Source organism: Haliotis rubra, unplaced genomic scaffold (assembly GCF_003918875.1).
Source record: "Haliotis rubra isolate DU_JTF1 unplaced genomic scaffold, ASM391887v1 Scf271, whole genome shotgun sequence".
Lineage (NCBI taxonomy): Eukaryota > Metazoa > Mollusca > Gastropoda > Lepetellida > Haliotidae > Haliotis > Haliotis rubra.
Window position 1 is genome coordinate 897395 of NW_025766792.1, and position 16591 is coordinate 913985.

General features: G+C 40.2%; 1 protein-coding gene across 2 annotated transcripts in view; it reads left to right on the top strand.

Annotated features, from left to right (window-relative positions):
- Positions 1 to 16591, top strand: part of LOC124280672 — a 67433-nt gene that overhangs the window by 33940 nt on the left and 16902 nt on the right. Inside the window, exon 2 of one of the 2 annotated variants that reach the window (XM_046716663.1) lies at positions 12469 to 12515. The exons of the other annotated variant lie outside the window; for it this stretch is intronic. The gene's annotated coding sequence lies outside the window, so the exon portion shown is untranslated. The remainder of the gene's footprint in view (positions 1 to 12468; positions 12516 to 16591) is intronic. 2 annotated transcript variants of the gene reach the window in all.

Sequence of the window (16591 nt, forward strand, 5' to 3'; positions counted from 1 at the left end):
TGAGACGTGCAATTCTCCAGCGACTAATTACGGACTATTTAGAACCTCATCAACATGGCCGAAGAGCGGATTTGTCCACATGGTGTATAATGAAGGGTCGATAATCAGGCGTGGCAGGGAGGTCATGTGACCTCAGACTGGCCAGGGATCGGTCATTTGTTGTTCCAGCGGGGTCTGGGATTTTCGTCGTAGACCAGAATAATTTTAAAGGCCGGAGTGCAAACTTTAAAAATCCCGTGGGTTTCCAATTAGTCTTCCATTGGCTACTTCTCAGCAGTGTATAGATTTCATTTGCAACTGGTACTTTTGTAACTAAAAATATGAGCCTACACTTTTTTGTAATTAGCAAGAACTCTGAACAGCGAAATGGCGCTTCTTAAACAACTTGGTCACCGTGACCAGTTATTCATGGATTTATCTGTTTCTTGAGACAAAACACAATCTGTAAAACACAGCTACTTTAACTACTGATTTAAATGTCAAACAGTCCATTCCAGTGATTTATGCGTCAAATCCTCTCTTCAGCTGTGTTGACTCTGTGGCAATGTGGACAAATGTCGATATCATGTCGATATCATGTCGATAGACTGACAGGTGTATTGACAGGTGTTTCTATCTGGGTCAGATATGAGAGTAATTGAAATCGATATGTCTTATATCCCCCACATTAGCCTAGATACCAAGACACACGGGGATAACTAAACAATATCACCACGTACGTCAATCAGAACAGATTTCGCTTCGTTCAAAGCGTATTTTCATTAAAATCACATTATTTCGCAATTGTTGAACTACAAAACTGTGAATAAATAGTGTCCGTATAGACTAACGCTTAGTCCCTGAATACATATAATTTTGATATTAACAAATAGACCCATTAGGGTTGAAAAGGAGACCATTGAGTTGGGAAATTCAGATGAACCTTGGAAATCTAGACTTGCTTCATTTAGGGCTTTAAGGGAGGGCTTGGCAGCAGGGAAAATAATGTGGTTCAGGGACTGTGAGACATTGTCCGTACTACGCCGAAACCTATTCCATTGGATGTATAAGTCAAAATTATATGCTGGATCACTCAAAATGGGCATGGACACCGGGTGTTCCGGAATAGGGTCAGCATGTCCTTTCCTGGCGCCAGCGCACATCACTCAAAAAGTGGTTGTTGATCGACGTGTTTTAGTGAAAAGGTTTCTGTGTGTGACTATTTAAAATTGAGATACCTGTATGCGATATTTTTAACATTTATTAAGCTGGAAATAAAAAGTAATTATAACAAAATAGAGACAGTTATATAAGCAAAGTTCCTCGGGAAAAGTTCGAATCTGGGCAAGGCAATTCGGTGGTTAATAGCATGAGCAAATTGTCACGTTTGACCACGTGATTCCGTTTTAACTTTTAAGACAAACTTGAAGTAGTAAGGATCCATTCTGATCCAGAATTACCCACAGAAAACTGCAATATTGCTGATGCGGCTTAAAGCAACATTCACTCGCCTACTGACCGATCCAGAATATCAGGGTATTTGGACTCAAAACTGATGCCGTCATATTATTACTACAGACAATTATCAGAGGTGTAACACCGATATGATACTACTGTTTGTGTATATCTGGGAAAATCTCGATAAAACCCCGCATCAATAATTTTCTTATCCTCCAGTTAGCGCCGAGGTCTGCGTGTTGACGCATTCAGACAAGCATATCTGATTTCTGAAACTCGAAAACGATTATAATCGAGGAAATCCAAATTGATTTTGCATTAGTATATCGTTGTGGATATTTTATACATCGTGTCATTTCTGAGCGCCATGGCATCTATACAGTGCAGTGTTCTGTGATGTTTTTCTTTGGAAGAGATCGAAATTTGCGATTCGAGGCGGTAAAACTCCGCCTGGTTCCATGTGTAGGATGCGTTTGTGCGACAATGAAGCGCACACGCTGTCTGTACAGGGATCAATACTGCGGTCAAATACAACAACCAACGTTTTAGAAAACTTGACATCTGACACAGGACATCAGAAACCCCCCAAAATATATTAGGAATTTGAAGTTCAATCAAGACTTTACCTGACACGAGTTTCTGTCGCGGTTTCCTCTGGTGTTGACTAGACTGATAATTAGTCCCAGTAGAATGGTATAATGTTCAATAATATGTCTACTAAAATGTATAACAAATCCAAAAGGATCCAAAAGAGTTCTGAGGCAATCTATACTAGCCTTATAATTCTAGACATGAGTTGAAGTCCTTCTTTAATCTTTCTTTGAGGTCTGGGAAACTGACGAGGCGCATGAATCTTATCAAAGTAAAAGATCTGAGACAAATATTTTGAATATATTTCACATACACCAGGCTGTCTCATAGCGAAATATTTGTATTATATAATAACATCATTCACATGAAACTACAAACAACATCGTGATGTATATTGAAAAATATACACAAAAATAGCATCACGCCCAGCACTGAATGATTTTAGCTGAGACAAGGGAGACAACTACTGCAGGTCAAAGAGCAGCCAAAACACGACTTGTTTCTCTTAAGCAACAATAAATGTCCACGTACCTTTATACATTCGTCTGGCATCATTGTCTTGAGGAGATGCCAAGGGTTTGGGTTACAGATCTAATCTTACCGGTGACATATTTCATATGTTTAGATATATATGTACACATCACTACGGAATTGTTTTAGTGGCTTCTTTTATTTACGGATCCACGGCGCTGATTGCTACTAAGGTGAACGAAAATAAAAACTCTAAGCACAGTCATTTTAACGCTCACCGGTTATATTGCGCTGAAAAAATGACCGTTTTCGCAAAGTAATGTGGAAAAAGAGTTTGCATTTTGGATAAGATAATTAGTGCGTTACTTTCTGGTGCAGGGACGTGTTGCCTGAATAATTTAACAGTTGAATGTTTTCTGGGTTTTTTTACGTCGACCTCCGACTGTTTATATTGAGGAAATAATCCGGAATGGATGTACCTGAATGTTGCCATGGTGACGTCACGGATGATGATGACGTTGAGACTATCTCGACTGGTTTGACTTGTGATCGGCGCTATTCTCGCTGCGCTTCGCGAAGCGCAACCTATCGGGTGATCGAGGAATGTGGGACCTGAAGCTGTATTCTACCATGACTTCAGTAAACACTGGATTGTGATTGGTTAATTAAAGTCATTCAGAGGTATATAATCACGTTATACAGGTCTCTGTTTTCCGTGCGCAATCATACATGGTTTACGGTAGAATGCACTATTTTTGTCTGCCCACTAACATGGCGGACACCGAACAACCTACCGATGCATCGATAAATTACGGCGATTTTACTGTCGGAAATTACACATATGTCTTTAAAGATGGATTTAGCGATGACGGGCACGACTCACTACTTGCGTAAATCACAGCAATAGGTGTTTATACATACAAAAGTACTTCGAAAGCATGGAAACAAATATTCAGTCGAACAAGATCAAAACATCGTCTGCTTTCCGAATAAAAATTCAGCAAAAACAAATATGTTTACGTTGATTCTATGTTATGTCAGAATAGATCCAGCAATAGACTGCTACAAAAGTTCCGTGTTTAATTTATTATCAGCTTTCGTCAACGATATCGCCACTGATCTTGATCCGGTAACGGAGGATGCATTAACATCGAACGCCGAAGAAATTTTAGATTCTAATGCCTTCCGTCCACATAAATAAACAGTTGGGTTATCAATTCAAACAAAATGATATTTTGAAATTTGTACTGTTTCAAATTTAGCGGTAGTAAAACACAATTAGACCTACATAATCTGCAAACCGTTCTGTTTAGCCCAACATATTTTTTTTCTAAATGTATAATATCGTTGAAAAAGTTATTTAGCTTAGTCATGATCCCTCTTATCCATTACACTGCTTGATCTAAAGTAGTCTATTAAAGTATAATTAATTACCTTACCGTGTTTATGCCAGAGGTACACCCTCGTGTCCTGATCCATCCTTTCGGAAATATCACCACAAATCTGGCTCTTTGTCAACAGACTCGCGAACATGCCAGCCAATCCGATTCAATTTGAATTCACTACACTTTGAAGCCACTAGGTCACAAAACACTTTCCAAAATGTAGAAAATAATATCCGTAGAATCGAATTTGAGCACAAAGTACACACATGAGTGTGTAAGAGTCACCACAGCTGTCGCACGCAGACGTAGAGGTGCGTGAAATCGTCAAGTTGACAGGGCGCAAAATTCAACAGTATCTAAATTCGGTACAACACGGACTTCTCGTTACAGCAAAAGCGCCCCTACTCTTAAATTTTGTACCAGTACCAGTAATTAGATATCAAAGACTATCTCAGTCATACAATCAGGTTAACCTTGCGCAAACTGTCAGTGGCTCTCCTGTCGCATCTTTCCAAATGTAAACAATGACTTCGAGAAAAGGTCAAGGCCATGAGGTTGCTGCCACTATTCTGGTGGGGAAAGGGTCTACGGTGGAATTTTCAAATGTGAACCAAGCTTTTGAAACTTATTTGATATATGTTTTCCAACTTATCAGTTAATGATTGGTGATTGATGCATTGAAAAAACAAAACGTGATTTGTTATTACTGAATCTGGAGTTTGTTAGTCATTGACGATTTGCCACCAAACACCCCGTTTCGGGCGATACCACTTGAGATTGGAATGCGAGGCCGCTTCACGTATTGACTCGTAACCAAAGAAAGAGCTCCACCTGAAATTGTTCATAAAATTGTCTTGGTAGAATGGAGATAAACCTACTGTGTGGGAAAATCAGAGGTATATAACGAAATTATAATAGCTCTAAATTGTTCATTTAAAACCTCACGCTACGCGTTCGGTTTTAAATGAAATTTAGAGCTATTATAATTTCGTTATATACCTCTGATTTTCCCACACAGTAGGTTTATCTCCTAATTAACACGTGTTTTAATTGTTGATTAGCTTATTAGTATTTTTTAGCTTATTAGCGAAGCTAACATGATATTATTATACACGAAAAAAATACATAATATCTATTCAGAGAAATCATGCAAAGGAAATTGTCAACAAGATGTACATAGGCGGATCCAGTGTGAGTGTGTGTGTGTGTGTGAGTGAGTGAGTTTAGTTTTACGCCGCACTCAGCAATATTCAAGCTACATGGCGGCGGTCAGTAAATAATCGAGTCTGGACCAGACAATCCAGTGATCAACAGCATGAGCATCGAGCTGCGCAATTTGGAACCGATGACATGTGTCAACCAAGTCAGCGAGCCTGACCACCCGATCCCGGTGTGTGTTTGTGTTTGTGTGTGTGTGTTTGTGTGTGTGTGTGTGTGTGTGTGTGTGTGTGTGTGTGTGTGTGTGTGTGTGTGTGTGTGTGTGTGTGTGTGTGTGTGTGTGTGTGTGTGTGTGTGTGTGTGTGAGAGAGAGAGAGAAACTCGAGTTTGAGAGTGTGAACATTCCAACAACTCGCCACCAACACCAATTATAGAGTTGTCAAACTGTTGTCGAAAAACGGGATCGGTCTCTATTCTCACCAACTTTTCCATCAAACTTTCGGTGTTGTCAAACTCTTGTTGTTCAGAAACAACCAATCGCAGTCAACGAAATTGTCACATGACCACACCGATAGAGACATGGCGCTCAAGATGACACGAAAGCTTGACAACATGTGTTTGAAAACGCGAGCTGACAACTTTTTTAAATTTTAACATGTGTGAACGGCGCTTTAAATAAAGCAAGTCTAGATTTAATATCTGGTCACCCTTGGGCTCCTTTTCAATTTAAACGGGTTTATTTGTTACAATCAAAAATATATATAATCAGAGACTAAGCGTTAGTCTAGGTCCGTGCTCATGGACGTTTTCGTCGTATCTTGATCTCCAAACACAAATGAAAAGAATCCCATATCTAGCAACCGTCGAAAAGTGCTTAGTTTTGTTGCGTTACTCGGTAGTTATCGTTACGTGAAAATGTGAGAAATATTATCCTCAAGAGAAAGGATTAGATTTCCGTGAAAGTTAATATTCACCAATCGGTATCGGGGTACGCCATATGATCTGGTCTGGGATTGATCTGCTGCTGCTTAGCTCATTGCTTGTATTTCCGTTCTGGATTAACCAGCTGTGAACGTGAGATCCGGCTAAGTTGCCCTGGTCAATGATCCAGAGATGACTTGAGTCATTTGTCCACGGCCTCCTTGTCTGTTGCGTTGTGAGTGAGTATGGTTTTTATGCCGCATTCAGCAATATTCCAGCAATATCACGGCCGGGAACACCACAAATGGGCTTCACACATTGTACCCATGTGAGGAATCGAACCCAGGTCTTCGACGTGACGAACGAACGCCTTAACCACTGGGCTACCCCACCGCCCCAGTATATATGAAATGAAAAATAATTCCAACAGAAACGAAATATGACATCCATGAAATGACCTCTCGTATAAATAAATCCTCAATAAAAATTATCCGAAAAGCTAATGCAGGTGACCTAGATCTCATTAATTTCACGATTCATTAGAAGACTGTCAATCTCCTTTCTATAATATATATTAAATCACAATATCAAAAATTAATAATTGTAACCATTAATTAATGTTTCTGTCAAGGAAATTCTAAATCCCGTGTAAAGCGATTTTGATGCTTTGGCAAAGTTCACCTTTCCCAGAACGCCAGCAAAACTCATACACTCCACAGCATTGCATGTCAAACTTAAGATTGGCCCATTATAACCGCTATTATATCATGTAGCGAATCCTTCTTTATGAAACTTCCTCGTTAGTAAATCTTTATACAAACATCAAAAGACCACACTCCAGGAAATCGTATCGTTTCAAAACCATTTTATTAAACGCCGTAATCTCCGGCAACTCTGTCCTCGACTGTTACTAGGCAACAAAGAAATCGTTAAAAACTACAAAGTTTTCAGCCGTACCAGCTGTTTACTATAATTGAAAATCTTTAAGTCGTTATTAACTCTGAAGTGACAGCGGTTTGTTCCTACGGCCCGTTTACACTTAAAGTAGATTCTCGATTGCCTCCATTAATACTCTTCTTGCTGCTTCGCGTCGAAACTCACGTGGATATGGGTAACTAATGCATCCATTGTGATTTGTTCATTATCCACCGTAACAAACTGTCATTTATTTAGACCTGACCCTGTTTCTACTTCGCGGAATACCTTGTTCTGCGTTCTGAGAAACCGAATTTCGTTTGAAGACAATATATTTTTCAGTCAGTAAACAATTTTCTCTGAAGAAGAGAAAATCGAACTTAGCATGTCCAGTGAATTCAAACTATACTTTTTCCACTATAGTTTTCAACACATCACATATTTACTACTATAGTACTATGAGTGAGTTAGTATGGTTTTACGCCGCTGTTAGCAATATTCCAGCAATATCACGGCGGGGGGCACCAGAAATGGGCTTCACACATTGTACCCATGTGAAGAATCGAACCCAGGTCTTCAGCGTGACGAGCCAAGGCTAAACTCATTCCTTCACTGTAGCCATGTGGCCGTGGGTTCGTTTTGGCACTCCCTCGGTGCACCTTCAGTGACAAATGTCAGTGAGTTAGGTTTTACGCCGCTTCAGAGCAATGTCAGCGCTATCACGAATGAAAACACCAGACATTGGCTTCACATACTGCTTCCATATTAGGAATCAAACCCGGGTGTTCGGCGTGACTAGCCACTTTAACCACTAGCCTACCCACTCCGCCCTTACAGTACTATGAAAGAAATACATGTATGTATCTTCTGACTACATTTGAGTCGCATCTGTGTGAATGTATTAATCATGTTGATGTGTGCTGGATGCGGTTCCGTCTTGAGAGCATGCTCGTAACACGCGTGTTTAATTAACATTATTAGAACAGTCTTGCATAAATATGTCTGTCCCGGAATTCCTGTGTCACGTGACTGCTACAAGATATCTGTAAACCTGGTTTTGATAATGTTTGGGGAAAATGGTACTTCTGAAGCGTTCTGTATATCACGTCTGGCATCATTAGGATGTCCCACCCGTGCAGACGTCTAGGGTGTCCTTGTCGTTGAAGGCTCCGGGATTTTGCAGAGTTGCTTCCCTTTGGCGTACCAGGAATCGACGATCGTAGGTTCGATACCGGTTTCGTCCTGATTATGTTTCTGAAAGCATCATACTCGTATTGTCGGACTTACCAAGCTTTGATCGGAGACCTGTCATCATTTTGGGCTAGACTAGTGGTTAAGGCTCGTCAAGACCCTGGTTCGATTTCCCACATGTATGGGTACAATGTGTGAAGCCTATTTCTTTTGTCACCCGCCGTGATATTGCTGGAATATTGCTAAAAGCACAGTAATGAGAACAATAAGGACACCTTTATAGCGCTGAACTCCACCCTGTTAGGACATGCTCTAGCGCATACAACATGCTGGACATAATTACAACGGATTACCCAAGATGCCTATGAGGCGCCCATATAGGTTATCCCACCGGGTACCCATTTCCTGCTGTGAGAACTAAGCTCACTCATATAAAGCTGACACGTTGTGACTTTGAAATATTGTCCAAAACGTCGTCACCCCTCGTGCAGTGAAAAACGCAATACGTACAAACAGAAATTCAAAAAGCACAATTTTACAAAGGATTACCTGTAACATATGTTATATTTGGGATTACACTTTCTCAGTAAAGTACAGATTCTAGTACTTTTGGGGGGTTGAGTCCCATCCGGGATTCGAACCCACGCCCTCAGAGTCAGGCACCTAATCGCCAGAACACAAAGTCAGACGCCTAGACCGCTCAGCCACCGCGGCTTCCGCAAAAAATGGAAGTCAGACAACTGGTAGTCTAGACTGCGGACTTTGTGTACCCCTCTGATAAGTGTTAATTGGCACGGCTCCCACGGCCGAAAGCTATGAAATACACAATGTCATTTTAGAAATGCCATTTATGCAATATTTCAGATATATCAATACAAATTCTTGAACAGTGTATTCTGTAGGCATTATATTGACACAAGATCTTTCGAAATCATTGTCGTGTATTTCGAAACTCTGAAGCTGTTGTCTTTGATGCTTGGTAACCGAAATACGTCTGGCGGTTTATGTTGATATCAAATCCAAGAATAAAACTGTAATGGGAAGGTTGCGTGGAAAGTCATCACCGGTTTTAATCTGTCCGGATTTTATTTACCACCCTGAATTCATACTCCGACGTGACGTCTTAAAACAATTTTCGCTGTGGAAATATAAGCCCTGATGTGATAAAACTATAGTCTTACCTTCCTCCCCACACCCCTCTCCACACGTAATCTTAATTATAAAATTGCACCAAAAAAGTAACAATTAGTGAACATTTTTATAATTAGTTTAGCGAGTTTAGTTTTGCGCCACATTCAGCAATATTCCAGCTATATGGAGGTTTTTTTGTAAATAAATAATTAACTGTTGGGGTTGGAGTCGAGAAAGATATATATTAACTTTTTCATTAACTAAGTATGTGTGCACGTGCCTGCACGTGCGTGCATGCGTGTTTTAATGGCTGATGATCTGTTTTGCATCATGAAGAAATGTTTAAAAGGTGGTAATTTACAAAGCTTTCTGAAAACATATTTATCTCCCCTTAAGTGATTTTTAGAAGTACGTTTACTCTTAGTTTTCCTTAGATAAAGCACTAACCTTGAGTGATATATGCATTTTTTTTATATATTAAAAATTCGTTACACATTTCTACATATTTAACATTTTACACTTTCGTTTCATTACAATGTTGTAGAATGACAAACATTCATAAATCTACGCAAAATACAATATGTCATTTCTCTGTTAAACATTATATTTTGTGACATTACACATTTACTTATCTTCTTCACGTTAAAACCACTTTGGGGCAAATACTGAGCATTTGTAGTTTGGAAATTACATTAGAAAAGATAAAAAAAATGCTGAGTCATCGCTTCAGCCCCCCCCCCCCGGCATATAGGAAGACTGGTAATTTTCTCTTTGTTGCGTAACCTTATTTGCGCTACAGTTTGCCTGCTTTGATTCGCAAGACTGAATTTGGGGGATTCGTGAGGCAGTTTTACATCAGAAAACATGGTCAAACCTTTTGGTCTCTCTCGGTACAAAATCACCCCGTGCTCTTGGACTAATACCACATAGGTACAGATATTAGCTTGTCTAGCCCAATGCTGGGTGTATTAGAACTGTGGGTGTTGTTTTGGGACGTTATTGCTAATTTTCTATTCGAAAATGGAGAAAATCAGTCGGAATCAGATTTTCTACAGAACCACGAAGAGAGTTTTTAGAGACCCCGAATAAACCCCTCCCATAGCGAAATAATAAAACAGCGAGTTCCTGATGAGGTTCGTTTTTGTGTTTTTGTCTTTCAAGTGCACATCGGGTGTGTTCAGCTTAGAGAACCACTGAGACAAATAATCCCGAATCTGAGAGGTGTTCCGAAATGTTCTTTAAAAATTCTATTTCAACGGAACAGGAATGAGGTCAAGGTAAAATCTTTCAACTCATGACAACCAACGCTTATGAGGCTCTGTAATACGTTAACGTTTGGGAATATTTTTTTTAATTGTTTAGGATCTCTTTTTGAACACAAACGATGTCATTGTAAAAGCTTTTAAACTGATAGAATGTGGAGTCACTGTCAGTGTTTATGAGGTTTCGTTTTTTGTTTGTAGAAAATATAATGAAATATTGTTCAGTATTGTTTTATGAAATATTCACATTCTGATATGGCATCTCTCTTTATAAGGTCATTTAGTATAGGACGATCTGGAGTGACATTAGGCATGACATTTGTTCTAAATGTCAATTGAGATAATTGTTGTTATCACGATCTTCACTTGGTTATAAACATTAGAATTATCTACTTTCATTGCAGCAAGTGGTGGGTCTTATCAAATATAAAATATAGTTAGGAATGTTTGACAGCGTTCGTATATCTGTTTCTCTCTCTCCTTCTGGCTTTGTCCAATTCTCTTTGTGCATGTTTCTGTCTGTCTCTCTCTGTATCTCTCACTCTGTTCCTGTTTGTCCATCTCTCTCTCTCAGTCTCTGATATGTGTTCGTCTTTATCACTGTCTGTCTGTCTGTCTCTCTCTCTCTCTCTCTCTCCCATGCTTGTCGCAAGAGGCGACTAACGGGATGGGGTGGTCACGCTCGCTGACTTGGCTGACACATGTCATCGTATCCCTATTGTGTAGATTGATGCTCATGCTGTTGATCACTGGATTGTCTAGTCCAGACATCTATCCAGGCAATTGGGTTACGATGACATGTGTCTACGATGTCAGCGAGCCTGACCACCCGATCGAGTTGTGATATGTGCTGACCGTGGCAAGAGCGCCCTCACCTGTAACTGTGAAGTCATGAACAGGTCATTTTAAACCACGGTCATACACTTGACTTGTTTTCTCTTCCGAATTGCTTTCGCTAGTATGTAGTAGAGGTTAGTCTCGTTGTTTAGTCTATTAGTCATTGTTTCAGAAGTCTTATTAAATATACACTGACATTTAGTCCCAGAAATGAACTCATTAAATAAAAATATATATATATAAATAAAATATATACATACTGTATCTACAAAATAGCATAAAATGCGAGTAGAACAATGTAAGCTTTCCTTAGACCTGGTCAATTTAGACTTGCCAAATCACAGACTTATTCTCGATTCAATTTTTATTTATTATCTAGGATCTGACAGACTATTTTAAACATGGTACATTTCAGTTCTGTCAAATTAAGAAGATTTTGCTTTACCCAATGGAGTGAGGATTGCCTTGTATCTGGAGAACATGCTACATACAGTCGATTTCTATAATCTAAATTAGGTTTGTTGAAGGTGTTACTTTAATCAATGAACTTTGCATCGTCTTCTCTTACCTGAAAATAATGTTGATGCTGAAGCGAATCTTCCGACAGCAGATAATTATCTGAATTAAAGATCTGTACTTTTACAGTTTCCTATCTTTACAATGACGCTATAGTCTGAAACCTGAGAGACAGACGTGAATTCACTGTCAGTACTCGCTGGTAGTCCAGTGGTTAAAGTGTTAGATCGTCACGTCGAACGCTGGGATTCATTTCCTTAAATGAGTACCATACGTGAGGCCCATTTCTTGTGTCCCCCACCATGATAGTGCTAGAATATTGATATCAGATCGTAAAAACGTGCTCAACCCTAAGGATAATGTGTGATTGAAAAAAACACGGAAGCCTCCCTTGAAGACAATATATCTCTCTGACAATAGGCATCAAATTGCTTTCACGTCAATGAAATTCATTCAGGTGGGATTGCTAGGTGTTATTAATGTGTAATATGACGATCCTTCAAGACATCCAAGAATAACGCCAATGGGTTCTGAGATGGGCGTACAAATACGCCCGCAGCTTCAGAATCGGTTGCTTGTCTTCCGGTATTCGGTTCTTGACAAGTTGTGTATGCATTGACGGCGTCCTTATCGTGCTTCCCACTGTTTTGCAGATAACAGCTTCGTGGAAAGCAGGAAGGGAACAATCCTGGTAGTTTGTGTGAGTACAGTACAACTTATTCTTTAGCCTGTATATATTAACACATTTTTGTCACCATAAGTTATTTAGTACATTTGTGTTAACCAGATCAGTCTGAAGTCTGGATATTTTATAAAATGTGTATATTATTCTTATGGAAATGTCAGTGAAGTATTTTGGTTCCTAATGATTATTCCAGAAGCGTAACCATCATCAACCATATTTTATATTAAATGGTGAAATATTTTTATATTTGACAAGGGCGGTGGCAGAACCTTTGTTGTTAAAATCGTTAGCACACCGTGACCGGTTTCGAACCTCGATCTTGATGTCGCTATTGCTGGAAACCTTTCTAAAACGTCGAGCATGCCGACTTGCCCAAATATGACCTATATATACCTACTAGTTGTATTAATTCCAACAGTTATTTTGTCAATTTCATCATTGTCTCAAACCTTTAGCTCGATAAACACAAAACACTAATGAACTCTTTGAAACGTTCAGTGATTTGGGTTTTTTTGACAAATGATTTTATTTGTAGTGACTGGGTGCTTATTTATCATTATGTCTTAAATACCATTGTAATGAAATCTCTGTTTACTTGAACATATTTCCACAATCTACAACGGTGCCTTCATGATATAGTGTACCCCGTCACATACGCTCTAGTCTGTCTCACAGTCCCTCAACAACATTATTCTCCCCACAGCCCTAAATGAAGCAAGTCTAGATTTCCTCAGGTGAATCTCTGGGGCTCCATTTCAATTTAAATGGGTTTATTTGTTACAATTAAAATTATATATATTCAGAAACTAAGCGTTGGTCTACATACGCTCTGAAACCTATACAAGTACACTGTAACTACGGTCTACAGTTCTACACAAACAGTACATGTTACATGTTACATTAACAGTGTATATAACACTGACATCATATCTTACGTGTTACATCAATATTACATATTACATGTGTCTTTGTTTACAGGCGGCCGTCGCCTGGCAGGAGTACTGCAGTGTGGCGGCTGTCTGTCTGTCTGTCTGTCTGTAAATACTTACCTTTTAAAGTAAATTGTGTGAATGTGCTACCGGTAGGGAAGGTCTTACTTACCCTTTTCGCAAACACCGGGTGTCCTCACAGTAACATATATCTTACACTGCTAAACTTATATTACATATCATATTACTGCATGTAAATTCTGTTTTTTTTACCTATATATCTCTTACATTGCTACATAGATTCAAGCACACTGCTACATAGGATCAAGCACACTGCTACATAGGATCAAACACATTGCTACATAGGATAAAGCACACTGCTACATAGGATCAATCACATTGCTACAGAGCATCAAGCACACTGCTACATAGGATCAAGCACATTGCTACATAGGATCAAGCACATGCTACAGAGCATCAATCACATTGCTACATAGGATCAAGCACACTGCTACATAGGATCAAACACATTGTTACATAGGATTAAGCACACTGCTACATAGGATCAATCACATTGCTACATAGGATCAAGCACACTGCTACATAGGATCAATCACATTGCTACATAGCATCAAGCACACTGCTACATAGGATCAAGCACATTGCTACATAGGATCAAGCACATGCTACAGAGCATCAAGCACACTGCTACATAGCATCAAGCACACTGCTACATAGGATCAAGCACACTGCTACATAGGATCAATCACATTGCTACATAGGATCAAGCACACTGCTACATAGGATCAAGCACACTGCTACATAGCATCAAGCACACTGCTACATAGCATCAAGCACATTGCTACATAGGATCAAGCACATGCTACAGAGCATCAAGCACATTGCTACATCGGATCAATCACATTACTACATAGATTTAAGCACATTGCTACATATGATCAAGCACATTGCTACATATGATCAAGCACATTACTACAGAGCTTCAAGCACATTTCTACAGAGCATCAAGCACATTGTCACATTGCTACATAGGATCAAGCACATTACTACTATACTTTGTTGTAGACAAACTTGACCAAAACCATAACTGAACGATAATGATTTAATGGTTAAAGCCCAACAAGACCCACATGGGTACAATGTGTGAAGCCCATTTCTGGTGTCCCCCGCCGTGATGTTGCTGGAATATTGCTAAAAGCGGCGTATAACCATACTCACTCACTCACTCACTCACCCAACAAGACTTTTCAGCTCTTCGATATTGAAAATTGAGTGCTTCAAAATCACATTGTCGGTTTGCGACAGTATCCTTAACCAAAATTTGATTAATTTTGACATAGTGAAAAACATTAACATTGGACTACCTAGAATGTCACGAGTTGCGACATTGGAGTACCTCTACTTAACGATAACATTGATCTACAACATCTGTCATGAATACCTTCAATATCAGGCGTGGAGTGAAATCCCCAAACTTCGGGGCCGTAAGTGAGAATAGAAAGTACTTTAGTATCGAAAATATGTTCAGCAACGTCCTGTGGAATCAGAGAGAATTTACCTAATTTTGACATCAATAACTGCAAGACCTTGTCTAGGCGCGCATGAATCTAACATTGCTGCATACACAACTCAGCACGACCGTAGTTTAGTGAGGAACATTACCCAGAGTCAGGTACACGGGAGACGCTACTTAACAACCTCGTGTGTATAATCAGCACCACGTGTGTGTATTCCCCGCTGTTACTGCTGTAGACACAAGTACTTGTCGGCCCTCTGTCCTGACAGATTCCTTCCTTAATACATCGTCTTGCTGCCTTCCCTGAGTGTGTCTACCTCTATACTCTACCACGTTACTGGTGCAGTAGAAGAGCGTCTGTCCGGAGACTTGAAGGTGGACAGATTTCTTCCTTAATACATCGTCTTGCTGCCTTCCCTGAGTGTATCTACCTGTATACTCTACCACGTTACTGGTGCAATAGAAGAGCGTCTGTCCGGAGACTTGAAGGTGGACAGATTCCTTCCTTAATACATCGCCTTGCTGCCTTCCCTGAGTGTATCTACCTGTATACTCTACCACGTTACTGGTGCAGTAGAAGAGCGTCTGTCCGGAGACTTGAAGGTGGACAGATTCCTTCCTTAATACATCGTCTTGCTGCCTTCCCTGAGTGTATCTACCTGTATACTCTACCACGTTACTGGTGAAATGGTAGAGCATCTGTTCGGAGACTTGAAGGTGGACAGATTCCTTCCTTAATACATCGTCTTCCTGCCTTCCCAGAGTGTGTCTACCTGTATACTCTACCACGTTACTGGTGCAGTAGAAGAGCGTCTGTCCGGAGACTTGAAGGTGGACAGATTTCTTCCTTTATACATCGTCTTGCTGCCTTCCCTGAGTGTGTCTACCTGTATACTCTACCACGTTACTGGTGAAATGGTAGAGCATCTGTCCGGAGACTTGAAGGTGGACAGATTCCTTCCTTAATACATCGTCTTGCTGCCTTCCCTGAGTGTGTCTACCTGTATACTCTACCACGTTACTGGTGCAGTAGAAGAGCGTCTGTCCGGAGACATGAAGGTGGACAGATTCCTTCCTTAATACATCGTCTTGCTGCCTTCCCAGTGAGTGTCTACCTCTATTCTCTACCACGTTACTGGTGCATTAGAAGAGCGTCTGTCCGGAGACTTGAAGGTGGACAGATTCCTTCCTTAATACATCGTCTTGCTGCCTTCCCTGAGTGTATCTACCTGTATACTCTACCACATTACTGGTGCAGTAGAAGGGCGTCTGCCCGGAGGCTTGAAGGTGGACAGATTTCTTCCTTAATATATCGTCTTGCTGCCTTCCCTGAGTGTGTCTACCTGTATACTCTACCACGTTACTGGTGCAATGGTAGAGCATCTGTCCGGAGACTTGAAGGTGGACAGATTTCTTCCTTAATACATCGTCTTGCTGCCTTCCCTGAGTGTGTCTACCTGTATACTCTACCACGTTACTGGTGCAGTAGAAGAGCGTCTGTCCGGAGACATGAAGGTGGACAGATTCCTTCCTTAATACATCGTCTTGCTGCCTTCCCAGTGAGTGTCTACCTCTATTCTCTACCACGTTACTGGTGCATTAGAAGAGCGTCTGTCCGGAGACTT